Source organism: Budorcas taxicolor, chromosome 1 (assembly GCF_023091745.1).
Source record: "Budorcas taxicolor isolate Tak-1 chromosome 1, Takin1.1, whole genome shotgun sequence".
NCBI classification, from domain to species: Eukaryota; Metazoa; Chordata; class Mammalia; order Artiodactyla; family Bovidae; genus Budorcas; species Budorcas taxicolor.
The window spans coordinates 92,622,010-92,642,380 of record NC_068910.1 but is presented as its reverse complement, the minus strand read 5'-3'; the positions used below and the strand labels follow the sequence as shown (position 1 = coordinate 92,642,380).

The 20,371-nt window shown below is 41.6% G+C and overlaps 1 pseudogene; it reads right to left on the bottom strand.

Annotated features, from left to right (window-relative positions):
• Nucleotides 1–1,659: 1,659 nt before the first annotated feature.
• LOC128052257 (uncharacterized) overlaps nucleotides 1,660–20,371 on the bottom strand; it is a 31,306-nt pseudogene continuing 12,594 nt past the window's right edge.

Below are 20,371 nucleotides of genomic sequence, written 5' to 3'. Positions count from 1 at the left end.
TCCCCCCTGTCCTTAGATCATATGGAGGAATCTTTCTCTTGGTCCTGAGACACAGTTTGATATTGTTGTCGAAGCACAAACAGCTGTACTGTATTTATGCGTTCCTTTACAAAGGCTACAAGTCTATTGATAATGCATGGGCCAAAGGTAAGCATTAATAAAAGTACTAGCAGGGGTCCTAGCAAGGTGGAGATTAAGGTATTCAGCCAAGGGGATTGTTGAAACCAAGATTCAAACCATCCCTGTTGAGCCTCACGTTCTCGTTTACGTTGGGCTAGTCCTTCTCTCACTTTGGCCATAGATTTTCTAACTATTCCTGTATGATCCGCATAGAAACAGCACTCTTCTCCTAGGGCAGCACAGAGTCCCCCTTGTTGCAGAAAGAGCAGATCTAATCCCCTCCTGTTTTGCAGAACTACTTCAGATAGAGAAGTTAGAGACGATTCTAAATGACTAATAGATTGCTCTATATGGGTAATGTCTTCATCTATGGCCGCTCTCAGGGAGTTAAATCCTTGGCCTTGCAGGGACAGAGCTGTTATTCCGGTTCCAGCCCCGGCTATTCCAAGACCGAACATAGTTGCTATGGTTATGGCGGTAAGAGGTTCCCTCTTAACTTTATAAGTTCTTTTTGGAGGATTTAGAGTTAATTTCTGAGCCCAATAATCATATATTGCTTTTTCTGGTCGGTACAGAATCTTTGGCATGACAGCCACCATAACACAGAATTCTTCTTTGGGGTCAAAGATTGAGCTATGCAGGCATGGAGTTAGCCCCGTGTGTGAACAGACCCACCATCCCCCCATTTGAGGTATTAACCATTAAGCTACAGGCAAATCATCAGGCTCGACGACATGCACACAGAGTGGAGACTTTGCTGCTAACACCATGCCCATGCATAAGCCCTTTCCCCATACCTCTTTTATCGTCAGACCCACCTTTTTGTCCCCCCAATGACATTGAGGAGGATCGGTGCTGTTGGCCAAGTCATAAGAGGCATTGAGGCCTACTGCTTCGTAATAAGGGGGAGTTAAGTTGTAACATAACCAACAAGATTTAGTTGCCTCAGGATGGGTCTGATTCAGGGTGGCATAAGCTGCCCTAATCAGCTTCCATAGGGGATCTATTTCAGCGAGCACTTCTGCTTCGGGACTCACTGCCAAAGATGTTGGCATGGAAGTCGTTAGGCGGGGGGTTACAGCCAGCTTTTCTACTTTGTTGGGCCTGATACTGTGTACAAGAATTGGCTCTAAGACCTGGCTCACTACTATAATCCCTTTCCCATCAACCCCAAACCCTCCTGATTCCCTCGTCTGTAGCCCCCAAGATAGGCCAGAGATCCAGGTCCCCTCTTTTTTGCTTTTTTCTGGATTGAACCTTATTCTGACTTGTGCATAATTGCAACTTTCACAGCTAAAAGTTGGATCTCCGAGGACCCTAGGGAGGGGCTTGGTGAATGAAAAATGAAGTAAATCTCGATTTCCTACTTCCCAGCACCAAGGTCCATCATTAGAAGTAACACAATCCCAAGTTTTACAATAAGAGTCTTGTGCCCCCCCACAGGTCTTCCAGTCATGCCTGGGTGCGCCTGGGCATGCCCAGAACCCTTGTTCTCGGAGATAACCCCTAGCCCAAGGCACATTTACCATCGGCTTAAGGTCAAAGTACAAGTCTAGCCACCATGTCTTTGGTGGATGTATTGCGGTAGTGGAGTTTAGCACCTCTCATGTTAGTCCATTTTGCAGCTTCCAGGTGATTTTGACGGGTTGATGCGGGTTCTCGCTGGCAACTCCGGAGCAGAGTAACTGGGTCATCCACAAGAGGGCCCAGCCGAGTTGTCCTGGTCCTGTTGGCGCCTTCGAAGCTTTAGCCTCAAGGGGTTGGACAGGTGCAGAGATGCTTCCCATTCTTTCTTAGCATCTTCTTGCTCTGCTGAAGCAGCTGGGCATACGTGGTTGCAATGCACCCAAGGCCCGATACCGTCAACCTCGGTGAAATCTATTTCCCAGTGCTGTCCTGGTCCTTCTCCCCGGTACCTCAGTCCTGCATGTTGTCCTTTTTCTGGCCTCATCTGTTGACACGCCTTACAAGCATGCACTATGTTCTTTACAGTTGTCTGGTGCCGGGGAAATCGCAGGCGTGCAGTTTGAAAGAGCATCACAGTCTTCTTTTCTCCCAGATGAGTAGACAAGTGCAAATGCTCACATAGTTGCCGTCCCAACTGAGCAGGGAGTATCAAGTAGCCGTCTGAGTCTCTTTATCTTTTTGAAGGTTGGTGTGTTTTTGGATCCAAGCAAAGTCTGTGGATGAATACTCAGGGGTTGGGGGCAGAGTTCCCATACCTGGAGGTGGAAGTCCGATTGCCAACACAGGGGTGATGAAATCTTTATCAGCTACTTTTTGAGCTGCCAGGTCTGTGGCACGATTCCCTCGTGCCATGGGGCTGTCACCCTTTTGATGTCCAGGTACGTGTACTATTGACACAGCCCGAGGCATCTGTACAGCCTCTAAAAGTCTACGGATTTCAGGCAAGTTTTTTAATTTTTTTTCCTTTAGTTGTCAAAAACCCTCGTTCTCGATATATCGGGCCCTGGATGTGTACCGTGCCAAAAGCATAGCGACTGTCAGTGAAAATAGTTATTCTTTTTCCTTTGGCTCTCTCTAATGCTTGAATCAAGGCAATTAACTCTGCCTTTTGTGCTGAGGTATCCGGGGGAAGGGCCTCTGCCCATATCGTCTGTCCAGAGTCATCTACTACTGTGGCTCCCGCCCGTCTCTGTCCATCTTTTTACATAACTGCTGCCGTCTGTGAACCATTTTAGCTCACTGTTATCCAGTGGAGTATCGGTTAAGTCCTTTCGCATTGCTGTTACCCCGGCCAGTATCTCATCACAATCATGGAGGGGGCTATTTTCCCCTGGATTGGGCAAAAGAGTGGCCGGATTTAGAGTGCAGGGCGTTTGGAAATGAATCCGTGGGGTGTCAAGTAGCAAGGCCTGGTAGTGGGTCAAGCGGGCATTAGAAATCCATTTACCTGGGGGTTGCTTTAAAACTCTCTCTATGGCATGAGGAGTGTAGACCAAGAGTCTCTGTCCATAAGTCAGTTTATCAGCATCGTGGACTAAGAGCGTGGTGGCCGCGATGATACAGAGGCAAGGTGGCCATCCGGCTGCCACTGGGTCCAGTCTCTTGGAAAGGTAAGCTACAGGTTGCTTCCATGGTCCCCATCTCTGTGTTAGTACCCCTTTTCCTATCCCCCACTTTTCATCTACAAATAATTGGAAAGGCTTAGATGGATCAGGGAGAGCAAGGGCAGGAGCTTCTAGCAAGGCTCGCCTGAGCTCTTGGAAGGCCTCTTTCATTGGCTCAGTCCATTTCCAGTCCTTGTTTTCTTTGGTCCCCTCATATAGGGGCCTGGCCTTTTTTGCAAACCCCAAGATCCATAACCGGCAATATCCCACCGTTCCCAGAAATTTTCTCACTTGTCTAGGGTTAGCCGGCTCAGGGATCTGGAGGATGGTTTCTTTCATAGCCTGTGTTAGCCACCTCTGGCCCTGTTTTATCTTATAACTGAGGTATGTAACCTCTTGCTTGGCAATCTGGGCCTTTTTGGCACTAGCCCGGTAACCTAAAGTCCCCAAGGTTTGGAGAAGGTCACGTGTTGCCTCTTGGCACTCTTTTTCTGTAGCCGCCGCCAGCATAAGGTCATCAACATATTGTAATAAAACAATGGTAGGGTGTTCAACCTGATACTCACGGAGGTCTTCATCCAGGGCCTCATTAAATAACGTGGGCGAGGTTTTGAAACCCTGTGGTAAGCGAGTCCATGTCAGCTGCACAGGGGTCTGACCACCATCTTCTTGCCATTCGAAGGCAAAGATCTCTTGGCTTGTGGGGGCAAGAGGCAAACTGAAAAAGGCATCTTTTAAATCTAAAACAGTGTACCAAATGTAGTTTGGAGGCAAGTTGCTTAGCAATGTATAAGGGTTAGGAACCATAGGATGAATATCATTCACCCGTTTGTTGACTTCTCGTAGATCTTGAACCAGTCTAAAATCAGTTCCCCCAGGCTTTTTCACAGGCAACAGGGGAGTGTTCCATGGGGACCGGCACCTTTTCAGGACCCCAGCATCTATGAGGCGTTGTATATGAGGAGTAATTCCTTGTCGAGCCTCTTGACTCATGGGATACTGTCGTACCCTCACCGGGGAAGCACTGGCTTTCAGTTCCACAATGATAGGGGGCCTCTGTTTGGCTAGTCTCATTCCTGCAGTTTCAGCCCAGGCCTGAGGGTATCTTTGAACCCATGGTTGTACTTCGGGGCTTATTGTCGCTGGGGCCTCTGGCAAGTAGAGTCTGTATTCATCTTTTAATGCCAGAGACAAGACCTGAAGAGGATGCCCGGTCCCATTTAAAACCGACACTTGTCCGTGGTCGAAATGAATTTGGGCACTTACTTTAGACAGTAAATCCCTTCCCAACAAGGGCGCTGGACACTCAGGTATCACCAGGAAAGAATGGGTCACCTGGTGGGCCCCCAAGTTCACATGCCGTTTTGTAGTCCATCCATATCGTTTAGTCCTGGTTGCTCCCTGCACCCAGCTACTTTTCTTAGACATGGGTCCATCTTTTTGGTTTAAGACTGAGTATTGGGCTCCCGTGTCCACCATGAAGCCAACCAGTTTCCCCTCCACATTTATAGTTACCCAGGACTCGGGGAGGGGCTTCGAGCCCTGACCTCCCTAGTCGTTATCATCACCCGCGTAGAGGATATGACTGTCTGGAGAGGGAGTCTCGTTTTTGGGGTTCTTGGGCCCCTCTTTTAGATTTTTCTTGAGGCATTTATCTTTCCAATGTCCAAACTCTTTACAAAACACACATTGTTTTTTTTCAAGCTTACGCCTTGTCGTTTTTTCTTCAGTTTTTGAGTCCAATCTTTTCCCTTTCTGGAACCTGTTTTTGTTTTCAACCTCAGCAAAAAATATCTGGGCCAGTTCTTTTTGATTTTTACGGTTTTCTTCAGCTCTAAATTTTCTTTTTTCTCTTCTAATGCGGTCCCCTCTCTCTTCTGGGGTCTCTCTATCATTAAAAACTCTCTTGGCTGCCCTCACTAGATCTTGCAAGGATTGTTCATTTAACCTCTCTATCTTTTGTAATTTTTTTTCTAATATTGGGGGCTGCTTGATTTACAAATGCTAACATAACTGCCGCTCGTGACTCATCTGCCTGTGGGTCCATAGGGGTATACTGTCTAAAAGCTTCCATTATCCTTTCAAGGAAGGCTGCTGGGCTCTCATTTGGTTCCTGCCTCACTGAATTTATTTTGGCCAAATTAGTTGGCTTTCTGGCGGCCGCTCTAAGGCCGGCCATAAGAGTCTGACGGTATACCCGGAGATGCTCCCTACCTTCAGCACATTTGAAGTCCCAGTTGGGTCGCACCAAGGGGAATCCCTCCTCAATGAGGTTAGGCTGTATTGTGGGCCTCCCATCCACCCCTGGCACATTTTTTCAAGCTTCTGACAGGATCCGCTCGCGCTCTTCTGTAGTGAAAAGCACCTGTAACAGTTGCTGACAATCATCCCAAGTGGGATTATGAGTAAAAAGGATAGACTCTAAAAGATCAACAAGACCCTGCGGTTTTTCAGAGAAGGAGGGAGTCTGGGTTTTCCAATTGTACAAATCACTAGTGGAAAAGGGCCAATACTGATATGTCCGCTCTCCACCCTCTCTGGCTGGTCCCGCCCGGACCGGAAATGCGTGAACAGTGGAGGAGGGGACTTCTGGGTCTTCTTCCGCTACATTGGCCATTTCTCCTGTTTTTCCCCGAGTTCCCCGGGCGGGGCCCCCTTCTCTGGGATGAGCTGAAGGCTCGGTTGTCTTCCTGGCTTCTCCCGATGAAACCTGTGAAAGCAAGGGCGGATGTGGATCCGCATACGGGGGTGGGAACAATTCGGTCTCCAGATCTATCAGATTAGGATACAGAGAAGATTCCTGGAATACTGGCTTTGGTCGATTTTCGTCCTTTTTTTTTTTCTTTTTCTTTGGAAGCCTTCATTACTAACACCTGTGGGCTTGGTGAGGTTGGAGTTGGGGAAGAGGGACAGGGAGGTTTAGGAGGAGCGAGAACAAAGGGTTTAAGCCATTCCAGCGGGTTCCTCACTAGATCCTGCCAGACCAGAATGTAGGGAGTCTGATCTGGGTGCCCGGCAGGACTAGGAGTAAGCACCCTCTCTTTAACTGCCTGGATAATTTGGGGATTGAAGGTTCCCTCTTGTGGCCATCCGACGTCAAAGGTGGGCCACTCGACAGAACAGAAAGTCACCAGTTTGCTCTTCTTTATCAGTAACAAAAGATTCTGAGCTCTAGACTTGAAATCAGAGAAGTGGTTAATCATAAGAGACAAAGGAGTAGAAGTTGTTTGTCCCATGATCACAGAAAAGTACACTGGGAGCCAACAGAGCACACAAAGAGCAGCGCAGACACCACAAATAGACAAACAGATAACAACACAAGGTGGCCACTGACAATGCACTCAATCTTACCTGCAGGATGTTCACAGAGCCAGCTGCCTCCCCAGCACAAAGCTAGGCCCCGGCCTTATGCTGACTTAATCCAGTATCAGAGCCAGCTGCCTCCCCAGCACGAAACTAGGCCCCGGCCTTACGCTGACTTGCCTCTGCACTTTACAGCCAGATGCCTCCCCAGTAAGATACTAGGCCCCGGACTTAATCTGGGTTTCTGCAATGTTAGCACCGGTGCTCAGAGCTCTTATCTCCTAACGAGGTTACTTCCTTCTACCAGGAGAGTTGTCCTCCCTGGTGGGACGGAGATCCCGGACGAGCCCCCAGATGTTATGCTCCGTGCCCGTATCTCCGAACCGACCGAGAGAGCAAGTCCACCACAGTATTGCACACGCAAGAAGGGAGTTTGTTTATTCCTAGCGCGCTAGGGCCCAAGTCTCATCCTGCACAAGGGAATCTGACAAGAGCCACGAACAAAGGAGTATGGCAGCTTATATACAGGCAGTTCATTGTCTCAGTTACAGGAGCAGCTGGCGTTACATGATTGGCCAGGCAGGATGAGCGCATATCCTGTCTCTTTCTGGTAAACATGACTCAGGTCCTAGAGACCGTCGTTTGGTCCCTAACAGAAACACTTCAGAGTCATTCTAAATACATTTCTTTTTACTGACTCCCACTTTTCACAGTCTTACATGCAACTAGTGATTGAATCCAAGTAAAGATATGTTCACTTAATTTTTGGAAATCTTGACTACTCTCTCTGCCAGAGACATGATTTTTCACCTTTGTGCTAAATCATTGCAATAGTTATTAAACTGATATGTTTTGCCTCTAGCACCTTCTTGTTTAGTGTCACCTTATAAGGTAGCACTGGAAACAAGCTGTTAAAACACATTACTTTACCAGTCACTAAGAAAACTATCAGCTCCTTTCACTTGCTCAGTCATGTCTGACTCTTTGTGATCCCATGGACTACAGCACACCAGGCCTCTATCTCCATCACCAGCTCCCACAGCTTAATCAAATTCATGTCCATCAAATTGGTGATGCCATCCAACCATCTCATCCTCTGTTGAGCCCTTCTCCTGCTGTCAGTCTTTCCCAGCATCAGGGTCTTTTCTAATGAATCAACTTTTCACATCCAGTGGCCAAAGTATTGGGGCTTCAGCTTCAGCATCATTCCTTCCAATGAATATTCAGGGTTGATTTCCTTTAGGATTGACTGGTTTGGTCTCCTTGCAGTCCAAGGGACTCTCAACAGTCTTCTCCAACACCACAGTTCAAAAGCATCAATTCTTCAGTGCTCAGTTTTCTTTATGGTCCAACTCTCACATTCATACATGACTACTGTAAAAATCATAGATTTGACTATATGCACCTTTGTAGCAAAGTAATGTCTCTGCTTTTCAATATGCTGTCTAGGTTGGTTATAACTTTTCTTCCAAAGAGCAAGCATCTTTAAATTTCATGGCTGCTTTCACCATCTGCAGTGATTTTCGAGCCCAGGAATAGGAAGTCTGTCACAGATTCCATTGTTTCCCCATCTATTTGCCATGAAGTGATGGGACCAGATGACATGATATTTGTTTTCTGACTGTTGACTTTTAAGCCAGGTTTTTCACTCTTCCCTTTCACTTTCATTAAAAGGCTCTTTAGTTTCTGTTTTCCACCATATGTAGAAAAACATATGGTAGAATGTTTTGCTCTTAAAGGAGTTAGGCAGGGACTCAGAATTTATAGAAAAAGGGAGAAGGAGAGTTCAAGATTTCATGTCTTGAAAGATATATCATCTCAATGCAGAGTTCCAAAGAACAGCAAGGAGATATAAAAAAGCCTTCCTAAGTTATCAATGGAAAGAATTGATGTGGTGTCCTCTGCATATCAGAGGTTATTGATATTTCTCCCACCAATCTTGATTCCAGTCTCTATTTCACTCAGTGTGGCATTTTTCATGATGTTCTCTCCATAGAAGTTAAATAAGCAGGGTGACAATGTACAGTCTTGATGTACTCCTTTCCCAATTTTGAACCAGTCTGTTGTTCCATGTCTAGTCCTAACTGTTGCTTCTTGACCTGCAAACAGGTTTTTCAGGTTTTTCAGATGGTCTGGTATTCCCATCTCTTGAAGAATTTTCCAGTTTCTTTTGATCCACACAGTCAAAGCCTTTAGCATAGTCAATGAAGCAGAAATAGATGCTTTTTTTCTGGAATTCTCCTGCTTTTTCTATGATCCAAATGTCATTGGCAATTTGCTCTCTAGTTCCTCTGCCTTTTCTAAACCCATCTTGAACATCTGAAAGTTCTCAGTTCACATACAGTTGAAGCCTGGCTTGGAGAATTTTGAGCATTTTTTTATAGTGTGTGTGATGAGTGCAATTGTGTGGTAGTTTGAACGTTTTTGGCATTGCCTTTCTTCGGGATTGGAATGAAAAACTGACCTTTTCCAGTCCTATGGCCCATCTGCAGTTTTCAAAATTTGCTGCCATATTGAGTGCAGTACTATCAAACCATCATTTTTTTAGGATTTTAAATAGCTCTGCTGAAATTCCATCACTTTTGTAGCTTTGTTCATACTGATGCTTCCTAAGGTCCACTTGACTTTGGACTCCAGGATATCTGGCTCTAGGTGAGTGATCACACCATCGTGTTTATCTGGGTCATTAAGATCGTTTTTGTATACTTCTTCTGTGTATTATTGCAACCTCTTCTTAATCTCTTCTGTTGCTGTTAAATCCATACCATTTTTGTCCTTTATTGTGCCCATCTTTGCATGAAATGTTCCCTTGAAGAGATCTCTAGTCTTTCCCAGTCCACTGTTTTCCTCTATTTCTTTGCATTGATGACTTAGGAAGGATTTTTATATCTCCTTGCTATTCTTTGGAACTCTGCATTGAGATGATATATCTTTCCTTTTCTCCTTTGCCTTTTACTTCTTTTCTCAGCTATTTATAGGGCCTCTTCAGGCAACCATTTTGCTTTATTTATTTCTTTTTCTTAGGGATGATTTTGATCACCACCTCCTGTACAATGTTATGAACCTTTGTCCATAGTTCTTCAGTCACTCTGTCCATCAGATCTAATCCCTTTAATCTATTTGCCATTTCCACTATGTAATCCTTAGGGATTTGCTTTAGGTCATACCTCAATGGTCTGATTCTTCTGACTTTCTTCAATTTAAGTCTGAATGTCCAATGAGTTCATTTTCGGAGTCACAGTCAGCTCCTGGTCTTGTTTTTGCTGACAGTATAGAGCTTCTCCATCTTTGGCTGTAGAGAATATAATCAATCTGATTTCAGTATTGACCATCTGGTGATGTCCATGTGTAAAGTCATCTCCTGTGTTGTTGGAAGAGAGTGTTTGCTATGACCAGTGAATTCTTTTGGCAAAGCTCTGTTAGCCTTTGCCCTGCTTTAAGGAAACTTTACTGCCCACAGTTGTCTACAGAGTAGAAAATTCTTATAACAGCTTTTAAAATTTTGTCAAGATCTGAATTCACTTTTTGATGTTTTGCAATTCCACCTGTAGGCAATCCTCCTGCTCAGATTAGTCCATCTCATTAAGCGCCTTTCTCTACTGTGGTCGGTTTTCTTTTCCCAGTTCCCCTGAAGTAACAACACAACATTTGAAGGAATGCACCAAATTTCAAATACTAACTCCCTCATTATAAGAGTGAGGCTCTAGGAGTTTGATTTAGTTACAGGAGCTACCAAAAAATAACAAAATTAGTAAAATAAGTCTCTAGCACCTTGAGTAGTTCAAAGAAAAGTTTGTGTAAATAAACTGCATTCTCATTCTTTTGAAGTATATAGTCTACAGGAGATAAATTAGAAATTGAAGTATATTTTATAGAATTATGATGTCATCAATAAAAAGAGTAAAAACTAAGAGGTTAGACATAAAGTAAATAGAATTATGGTTTCATACCTCTGCTTTCTCTATACCTTATTTATATATGCAATTGAAAGTGAAGTTGCTCATTTGTGTCTGACTCTTTGAGACTGTGAGGACTGTAGACCCCCAGGCTCCTTTGTCTATGGAATACCCCAGGCAAGAATACTGGAGTGTATAGCCATTCCCTTCTTTAGGGGATCTTCCAGATCCAGGAATCAAATCTGGGTCTCTTGCATTGCTGGAGGATTCTTTACTATCTGAGCCACACCATATATACATATTTCTTTGATAAAATCATAAATATAAATGTCTATAATTACTTTTTTCCCTGAACAGAATCTTTTCCCTCTACTGATAGCTGTGAAAGATGAGCACAAACTTCTGAGCATGACTGCTTTTTCCCTTCACAAAGTTGAGCACAAATCTTTCCAGAGGGAAAAATGACTGTAGGTCAACTAACAGCAATTATTTTATTTATACTTTGTATATTGCTATATCAGTAAAAAGTTGAAAGTATTCCAAGCATTTAATATGAAGGTAGTATTGGTATCAAATATACATGAAGATGCTTTGTTTTGCTTCTTATGACTTGTTTTTCTTTAAGCACATCTTGAATAAAAATTTTGATCCACTTGATACTAGACTCTCCCTTAAGCATCATTGTTCTAATTATTTTATAATTATTTTATGATATTTTGTGATCACACTGATGTAGTTAATGCTCTTTGTTCCTGCAGTGCACAACACAAGAAGATCTTGTCTATTTTTTTATTCTAATTAAAGGAGAAATGTGCAGGGACATCACAACCTACACCATGGAGGCTCTCAGGAGTTGGCAATCTTTCTACACTTGGTATGATCTGGAACAGGTAGGTGCTTGGTTGTATTCTCTGGCTCTTGGGTTCATTGAGTTGCCAAGGTCTATAGAGTTTTTGTAAGTATACATAAATGACCCACCATCTAGTATTATAAATTGTTGTTGTTGTTTCGTTGCTAAGTCTTGTCCAACTCTTTTGTGACCCTATGAACTGTAGGCCATTAGGCTCCTCTGTCCATGGGATTCTCCAGGCAAGAATACTGGAGTGGGTTGCCATTTCTCCATCACAAACTACATGTCCTTACTTGTATACCAAATTGGGGATAAATTGAGGAAATTGCAGTTAACAATTAATGAATTATTTAGAATTAATATGCTTTTGTTTACCATGAAAGCTACCTGGTACAAGTCATGGTGACAATTCATGTTTATTAATAAATGTTTCACCCTTATTAAGGCTACAAGAATTAATGAAAAATCATAAGGTAAGGCTGCCAGGTAAATGACCTTGCAAGAATTTGATCAGAGATCACTTTTTCCCAATGAAGATATTTTTGTAACATTGACTATTAATTGTGCCTATTACTATAATGTAGGTGAAAGATATAAATATAGTTATCTGCAATGTGCAAAGGCTCAGCTCCGTTTTTCAGAACTGATATTATCTATTAACATAGAGATTCACATTTATGCTCAGTAATGTGTAAATATACTCATTTGAATGGCACAAAATAATCCCACACCAAATTATGTGTTTATTGGAATATCCTTTTTTGTAATGCATGTTTTGATCATAGAGAATGTTAACAGAGCCTGAAGTGCTATCACAGTGGGAAGAATGTGTAATAAACATCATGTATACAAGTACTTCAGCAAACACTGACTTTTAAGTCTTGAGATGAATCTGATTCTATAGATCCTAGGCATATGTACAAAAACATCTTGCGCCTGTAGCAGTTGCTGAATATATATTTGTCAGATGTTTGGCTGAGTTTATGCATGAAAGAAAATAAGGCATTAGCATGTCAAACCCTACAGATTTATCTACTACTAATATAATTAACTGCAAACCTGCTGTCATCATTTTCTGAAGTTATGATAGGAACCTCAGAAAGGGTATCCCCTACTTTGGGTTTATACTTCACAGCCCTGTCTACCGAGAAAGTACGAAATCTCCATACCCCAGATTCATTTTTTCAGGGAAAAGCACTGAGAAAGAGGTCAACTGATTCCAGCTTGTTCACATGAACACCTTTAAACTAATCACTGTGGCCAGGAAAGTAGATCATAGGTGAAGGTGAAGTCACTCAGTCGTGTCCAGACTCTTTGCAACCCTGTGGACTGTAGTCTACCAGGCTCTTCCATCCATGGGATTTTCCAGGCAAGAATATTGGAGTGAGTTGCCATTTCCTTCTCCAGGAGATCTTCCCAACCCAGGGATTAAACTCGGGTCTCCCACATTGTAGGCAGATGCTTTACCATCTGAGCCACCAGGGAAGTCAAGTTGATCATAGTACCTCTCATTTATTTTCTCTGATGTAGATTGCAATTGAAGAGAGAGGAAGAGATGCCCAAGAGTAACAGGCTCAGACATGTCTTCAGAGGAAATTGGTGTGAGCCAGATAGCAGCCCATTTTTTTTGTTTTATTTTGTTTTCTATCGTTTAGATTTAAAGTTTTTGCACTTTAATGCCATTAGATATTTACTGCCTCTTATATATCATTCATATGAAGAAAACCAGAATAATATAGATGGTTCAAAGGATCACACAGGAAAGAAGCAAAGACACAAAATGGAATATCCTTGGCTAGTTTAGGTCAGTAGGGATGCAGTCTACTTTCTCAGTAGACAGGGCTGTGAAGTATAAACCCAAAGTAGGGGACTACACTTAGGTGATAGAAAACATCCTCTAAGAAAAAGCATCTGCATATGTTCTATCATTCAAATATTTACTCACAGCTTTTAAGCTTCTTTACAATTTGGCTTCAATAGATTTGCAAACATGTCTGCTGTGTGAAATTTTCACTGCAGCTCTACTGACCTAAACTAGCCAAAGATATTCCATTTTGTGTCTTTGCTTCCACTTTATCTTCTCTACAATGCCTTTCCCGATTCATTGACTTTCTAAATGCTATTCATTCATAAAACATTTTTCAGAAATCTGATTTATTTTGGTTAGCCTAGACCACAGGCATCTTTCTCTAGTGACATCAAATAGCATCATCCTGGGAATCATTAAAGAAAGCTGAGCGCCGAAGAATTGATACCTTTGAAATGTGGTGTTAGAGAAGACTCTTGAGAGTCCCTTGGACTGCAAGGAGACGTAACCCGTCCATCTAAAGAAAATCAGTCCTGAATGTACATTAGCAGGACTGATGCTGAAGCTGAGGCTCCAATATATTGGTCACATGATGCGAAGAGCTGACTCATTTGAAAAGACCCTGATACTGAGAAAGATTGAAGGCGGGAGGAGAAGGGGATAGCAGAAGATGAGATGGTTGGATGGCATCACCAACTCAATGGACATGAGTTTGAGTAAACTCCAGGAGCTGGTGATGGGCTGAGAGGACTGGCATGCTGAGGTCCATGGGGTCACAAAGAGTCGGACATGACTGGGCGACTGAACTGAAGTGAACTGAGGATTCATTTGATATTTAACCAACTATTCTCTTATGAATATTCTTGAATAACAGTCAAATAATGCCATTTTACTTTTTGTATGCTAGTTTATTTTCTCTTCAAATATACCTAAACTACCTGACAACAAAGACAATGTAACACTTATAGACAGAGTAGGTACTTTATTTAGTGTTACCTAGATAATGCATGTAATAGCACTTTGAACAATAGAAAGGTACACACGTAACTAGTATCATAAACCTTTACAAAGCCTTTGTTCAAAAAGCTTTTCTTTACCTTCATAAGTTCAAGGGTGTATATTCTCTTTATTTATATAATGAATATCTTTATCATAATTACATTGTGTAGAAGTGACCTATTTATGATCAGGACATCCAAATCTATGTATCTGAAAGCACTCATTTATTAAAATAACACATTTCAGTTTTTAAAGAACCTTATGCTGACAGTTTCTTACTTAATTTCAATCTTTGTGACCCGGACATGGAAATGTAGCCTTACTACCATCATTCCACCTCATTAGAACTAATCATACCAATTAAGAAGAAAACTGATCATTTCAAAATATATGATAAACTGTCACTAGTGTGAGAAAGGACAGAAAGAGAGAAAATCTATACACATAGCACTACATTTAATTTTACATAGAAGTAAAAACTTATTGTGATTTTTGAGAAATAAAGCCATTACCTCTGCAAAAATTCATCCAAGAGTTATTCTGTATTAAAATTTCTATTAAATTGGAAACTTCTGCCTGCATTAAAAATTAAAAAAAAAAACAAACTTGAGTCTAAGAATTATTTATTTGAACTGCTCATAGTGGTACAATGTTTTATTGGCACACAAGGAGTCCAATTTCCAGGTTCATTACCCAAAATAACACAGAAATTTGAAACGAGAAAATATCTTGGTGCTTGAACTATAGATCAAACTATAATTCATATACCACATTCCTTTATGGATTCTTAGGATAAGAAGAAAAAAGGCAATTTCTCTGCCCACTTGATCGATGTTCTATTTGACCTCCGTAATGCCCTCTTGCCATAACCTTTTAAATACCATCTGCTCTTTTTTTTGAAGAGTGTGATGGGAAGGAGTCACTTCCAGACAGCAATTGATTATAAGAGCATTAATCAAGGGCATGGATTATCTGTAGCATGACACTCTGTGCGGTAGTTAAGCAATCTGGCTTTCAATGTGATTGGAAAGGTTAGTCCTTATGTAGAAGCTGAAAATGGGCTTAGCAACACATGTTTAAGGAAAGCAGAGCAAATAATGCATGAACATTTATTGGAATCTATGATAAATTTCAGCAATTTTAGGGCTAATTTGTTTACCCAGTATAATGGGATTAGATTGACTATAATATGCTCTCATAAAATGCTGTACACAGCTCAGATGTTTATTCTAATCACAAAACATTTTTTAAAAAGCTATGCAGCTTTGCCTAGGACTAAACAAAATATGATATATTCTTGTATAATTTGAATAGCATACCTATCTGATTTTTCCATTCGTTTTCCCACAGTAATTAACATATTCTAGAATGAGCATTAGTCCATAAGAAAAACATTTCTACAAAAATCACATAAGTAGAAAAAACTGTTTTTAAATTTTAATAATATATATGATTATTAGAGGGCTTCCCATGTGGCACAGTGGTAAGGGATCTGCCTGCCAATGCAGGAGACACAAGAGCCATGGGTTGGATCCCTGGTCTGAGAAGATCCCCTGGAGGAGGGCCTGGCAACCCACTCCAGTATTCTTGCCTGGAGAATCCCATGTGCAGAGGAGCCTGGAGGGCTACAGTTCATGGGATCTCAAACAGTCACACATATAGTCACACAAATGTTTATTAGAAAACCAGGGTTTTAAACTTGCACATACTTTCCTAGATGCATAAAATGTATTGCATAACAGTCTAAATTAGTGTTAGTGTTCAATATTATACAAAAGTCTTCATTAGGTAGCAATGAGAATGAATTACAGTGAAATGGGTGTGTGTGTGTGTGTGTGTGTGTGTAGTGATAGGGAGAGCACAGAAGGAAGGAAAGGATAGAGAAAAAAAAAGTGGGTGCAAGAGAAAGAAACTGAGAGACAGATTTAAATCTAAACACTTTAACAATTTCCTTCCTGCCCTTCCATACCTGCCCAGAGCAGAGGAGTTTGTTGTTCATACAAGGAATTTCTAGGAAAAAAAGCGTGTGACTACTGACAAAGTGGAGGTAAGTTTTCTCAGAAGATCAAACCGGAAAAAATGATGGGACAGAGTAGTTTTTTAAAGAATAATGATTTACATCCTAAAAGAACAATAAGAAAACACTAAAGATGCTCTATAATACAATGAAAAATTATTTTTATTTACTTAGTTTAATAAATGCATACTAACTGTTAATTATTATAGTATCTTAGACCTCAGATGCCAGCCCCCAAATGCATAGATTCTTCAGAAATTATTACCACCTAATCTATGCTTTTCTTGGCAAAACAAACATTAGACAAGTTATTTTCCACTTGGAAAAATTAAACCCAAACTTATCAGAATTTTTTTATAAATAAAGCCCTTCTCCAGGGTAATTCTTCTTCTTCTTTTTTTTTTAAATTTAAAATTATTGCACACATAGCTAAAAGTCAAATAGTACTAAAAGGGTAGTAAATTGTATGATTCATTGATCACAGTTACAAGGAAGAAAAACCAAATCTAGCTAACATAAGCAGAACAGAAATTTATGTGAAGGGTCCAAGGAAGCTCACTGCATCACTGTGCCGGCTGCTGAGCCAGATTAGAGAAAGGCAGAAATGAGAGAAGACAAAAAAATGAAATCACATACAGCAGGAACATGAAGTAAGGGATTATTTAGACTAAACAGCATTGCTCTCAATCACTAACAACACGGCAACTGGTGGGCAGAGCTCTTGCTGCCTGTGGATGCTACTTCCACAATGAACACTAAGCCATACGGATCTTAATTCCAGTGCATGCACTCTGGAAGCCAACAGATAGGAAAGGCAGTGAATATTTGACACGTCAACCACAGCCCCCCAGCCCATTTTGCCCCTCCATTTCCTCTTCTTCTGAAATTGTTATTAGGCAATTATAGGACAAAAAAAGATGTCCTTTTCATTATAGGGGACTGGAATGCAAAACTAGGAAGTCAAGAGATACCTGCAGTAACAGAATAATTTGGCTTTGGAGTACAGAATGAAGCAGGGCAAAGGCTATTAGAGTTTTGCCAAGAGAACTCATTGGTCATAGCAAAACCCACTTCCAACCTCACAAGAAAAGACTCTACACATGGACATCACCAGATGGTCAACACCGAAATCAGATTGATTACATTCTTTGCAGCCAAGGATGGAGAAGCTCTATATAATCAGCAAAAAAAAGACCAGGAGCTGACTGTGACTCAGATCATGAACTCCTTATTACCAAATTCAGACTTAAATTGAAGAAAGCAGGGAAAACCACTAGACCATTCAGGTATGACCTAAATCATATAGCTTATGATTATACAGTGGAAGTGAGAAATAGATTTAAGGGACTAGATCTGATAGAGTGTCTGATGAACTATGGCTGGAGGTTCAGGACATTGTACAGGAGGCAGGGATCAAGATCATCCCCAAGAAAAAGAAATGGGGCAAAATGACTGTCTGAGGAGGCCTTACAAATAGCTGTGAAAAGAAGGGAAGCCAAAAGCAAAGGAAAAAAGGAAAGATATAGCCATTTGAATGCAGAGTTCCAAAGAATAGCAACGAAATATAAGAAAGCATTCCTCAGCAATCAATGCAAATAGAAGAAAACAATAGAATAGGAAAGACTAGAGATATCTTCAAGATAATTAGACATACCAAGGGAATATTTCATGCAAAGATGGGCTCAATAAAAGACAGAAATGGTATGGACCTAAAAAAACCAGAAGATATTAAGAAGAGGTGACAAGAATACACAGGAGAGCTACACAAAAAAGATCTTCACAACTCAGATAATCATGGTGGTGTGATCACCCACCAAGAGATTTGACTGTGTCAGTTCAGTTCAGTTCTATCACACAGTTGTGTCCGACTCTTTGGAACCCGATGAATCGCAGCACGCCAGGCCTCCCTGTCCATCACCAACTCCCGGAGTTCACTCAGACTCATGTCGATAGAGTTCGTGATACCATCCAGCCATCTCATCCTCGGTCATCCCCTTCTCCTCCTGCCCCCAATCTCTCCCAGCATCAGAGTCTTTTCCAATGAGTCAACTCTTTGCATAAGGTGGCCAAAGTACTGGAGTTTCAGCTTTAGCATCATTTCTTCCAAAGAAATCCCAGGGCTGATCTCCTTCAGAATGGACTGGTTGGATCTCCTTGCAGTCCAAGGGACTCTCAAGAGTCTTCTCCAACACCACAGTTCAAAAGCATCAATTCTTTAGTCTCAGCATTCTTCAGAGTCTAACTCTCACATCCATACATGACTACTGGAAAAACCATAGCCTTGACTAGACTGACCTTAGTCGGCACAGTAATGTCTCTGCTTTTGAATATGCTATCTAGGTTGGTCATAACTTTCTTCCAAGGAATAAGCATCTTTTAATTTCATGGCTGCAGTCACCATCTGCAGTGATTTTGCAGCCCCCCAAAATAAAGTCTGACACTGTTTCCACTGTTTCCCCATCTATTTCCCATGAAGTGATGGGACCAGATGCCATGATCTTCGTTTACTGAATGTTGAGCTTTCAGCGAACTTTTTCACTTTCATCAAGAGGCTTTTTAGCTTCTCTTCACTTTCTGCCATAAGGGCGGTGTCATCTGCATATCTGAGGTTATTGGTGTTTCTCCTGGCAATCTTGATTCCAGCTTGTGTTTCTTCCAGTCCAGCGTTGCTCATGATGTACTCTGCATAGAAGTTAAATAAGCAGGGTGACAATATACAGCCTTGAGGTACTCCTTTTCCTGTTTGGAACCAGTCTGTTGTTCCATGTCCAGTTCTAACTGTTGCTTCCTGACCTGCATCCAGATTTCTCAAGAGGCAGGTCAGGTGGTCTGGTATTCCCATCTCTTTCAGAATTTTCCACGGTTAATTGTGATCCACACAGTCAAAGGCTTTGGAATAGTCAATAAAGCAGAAATAGATGTTTTTCTGGAACTCTCTTGCTTTTTCCATGATCCAGTGGATGTTGGCAATTTGATCTCTGGTTCCTCTGCCTTTTCTAAAATCAGCTTGAACATCAGAGAGTTCATGGTTCACATATTGCTGAAGCCTGGCTTGGAGAATTTTTGAGCATTACTTTACTAGCATGTGAGATGAGTGCAACTGTGCGGTAGTCTGAGCATTCTTTGGCATTGCATTTCTTTGGGATTGAAATGAAAACTGACCTTTTCTAGTCCTGTGGCCACTGCTAAGTTTTCCAAATTTGCTGGCATATTGAGTGCAGCACTTTGACAGCATCATCTTTCAGGATTTGAAACAGCTCAACTGGAATTCCATCACCTGCACTAGCTTTCTTCATAGTTATGCTTTCTAAGGCCCATTTGACATCATATTCCAGGATGTCTGGCTCTAGGTGAGTCATCACAACATCGTGATTATCCGGGTCAGGAAGATCTTTTTTGTACAGTTCTTTTGTGTATTCTTGCCACCTCTTCTTAATATCTTCTGCTTCTGTTAGATACATATCATTTCTGACCTTTATCGAGCCCATCTTTGCATGAAATATTCCCTTGGTATCTCTAATTTTCTTGAAGAGATCTCTAGTCTTTCCCATTCTGTTCTTTTTCTCTACTTCTTTGCATTGATTGCTGAAAAAGGCTTTCTTATCTCTTCTTGCTATTGTTTGGAACTCTGCATTCAGATGCTTATATCTTTCCTTTTCTCCTTTGCTTTTCACCTCTCTTCTTTTCACAGCTATTTGTAAGGGCTCCCCAGACAGCCATTTTGCTTTTTTGCATTTCTTTTCCATGGGGATGGTCTTGATCCCTGTCTCCTGTACAATGTCACGAACCTCATTCCATAGTTCATCAGGCACTCTATCTATCAGATCTAGGCCCTTAAATCTATCTCTCACTTCCACTGAATAATCATAAGGGATTTGATTTAAGTCATACCTGAATGGTCTAGTGGTTTTCCCTACTGTCTTCAATTTAAGTCTGAATTTGGCAGTAAGGAGTTCATGATCTGAGCCACAGTCAGCTCCTGGTCTTGTTTTTGTTGACTGTATAGAGCTTCTCCATCTTTGGCTGCAAAGAATATAATCAATCTGATTTCGGGGTTGACCATCTGGTGATGTCCATGTGTAGAGTCTTCTCTTGTGCTGTTGGACGAGGCTGTTTGCTATAACCAGTGCATTTTCTTGGCAAAACTCTATTAGCCTTTGCCCTACTTCATTCCACTTCCAAGGCCAAATTTGCCTGTTACTCCAGGTGTTTCTTGACTTCCTAGGTATGCATTCCAGTCCCCTATAATGAAAAGGACATCTTTTTGGGTGTTAGTTCTAAAAGTCTTGTAGTTCTTCATAGAACCGA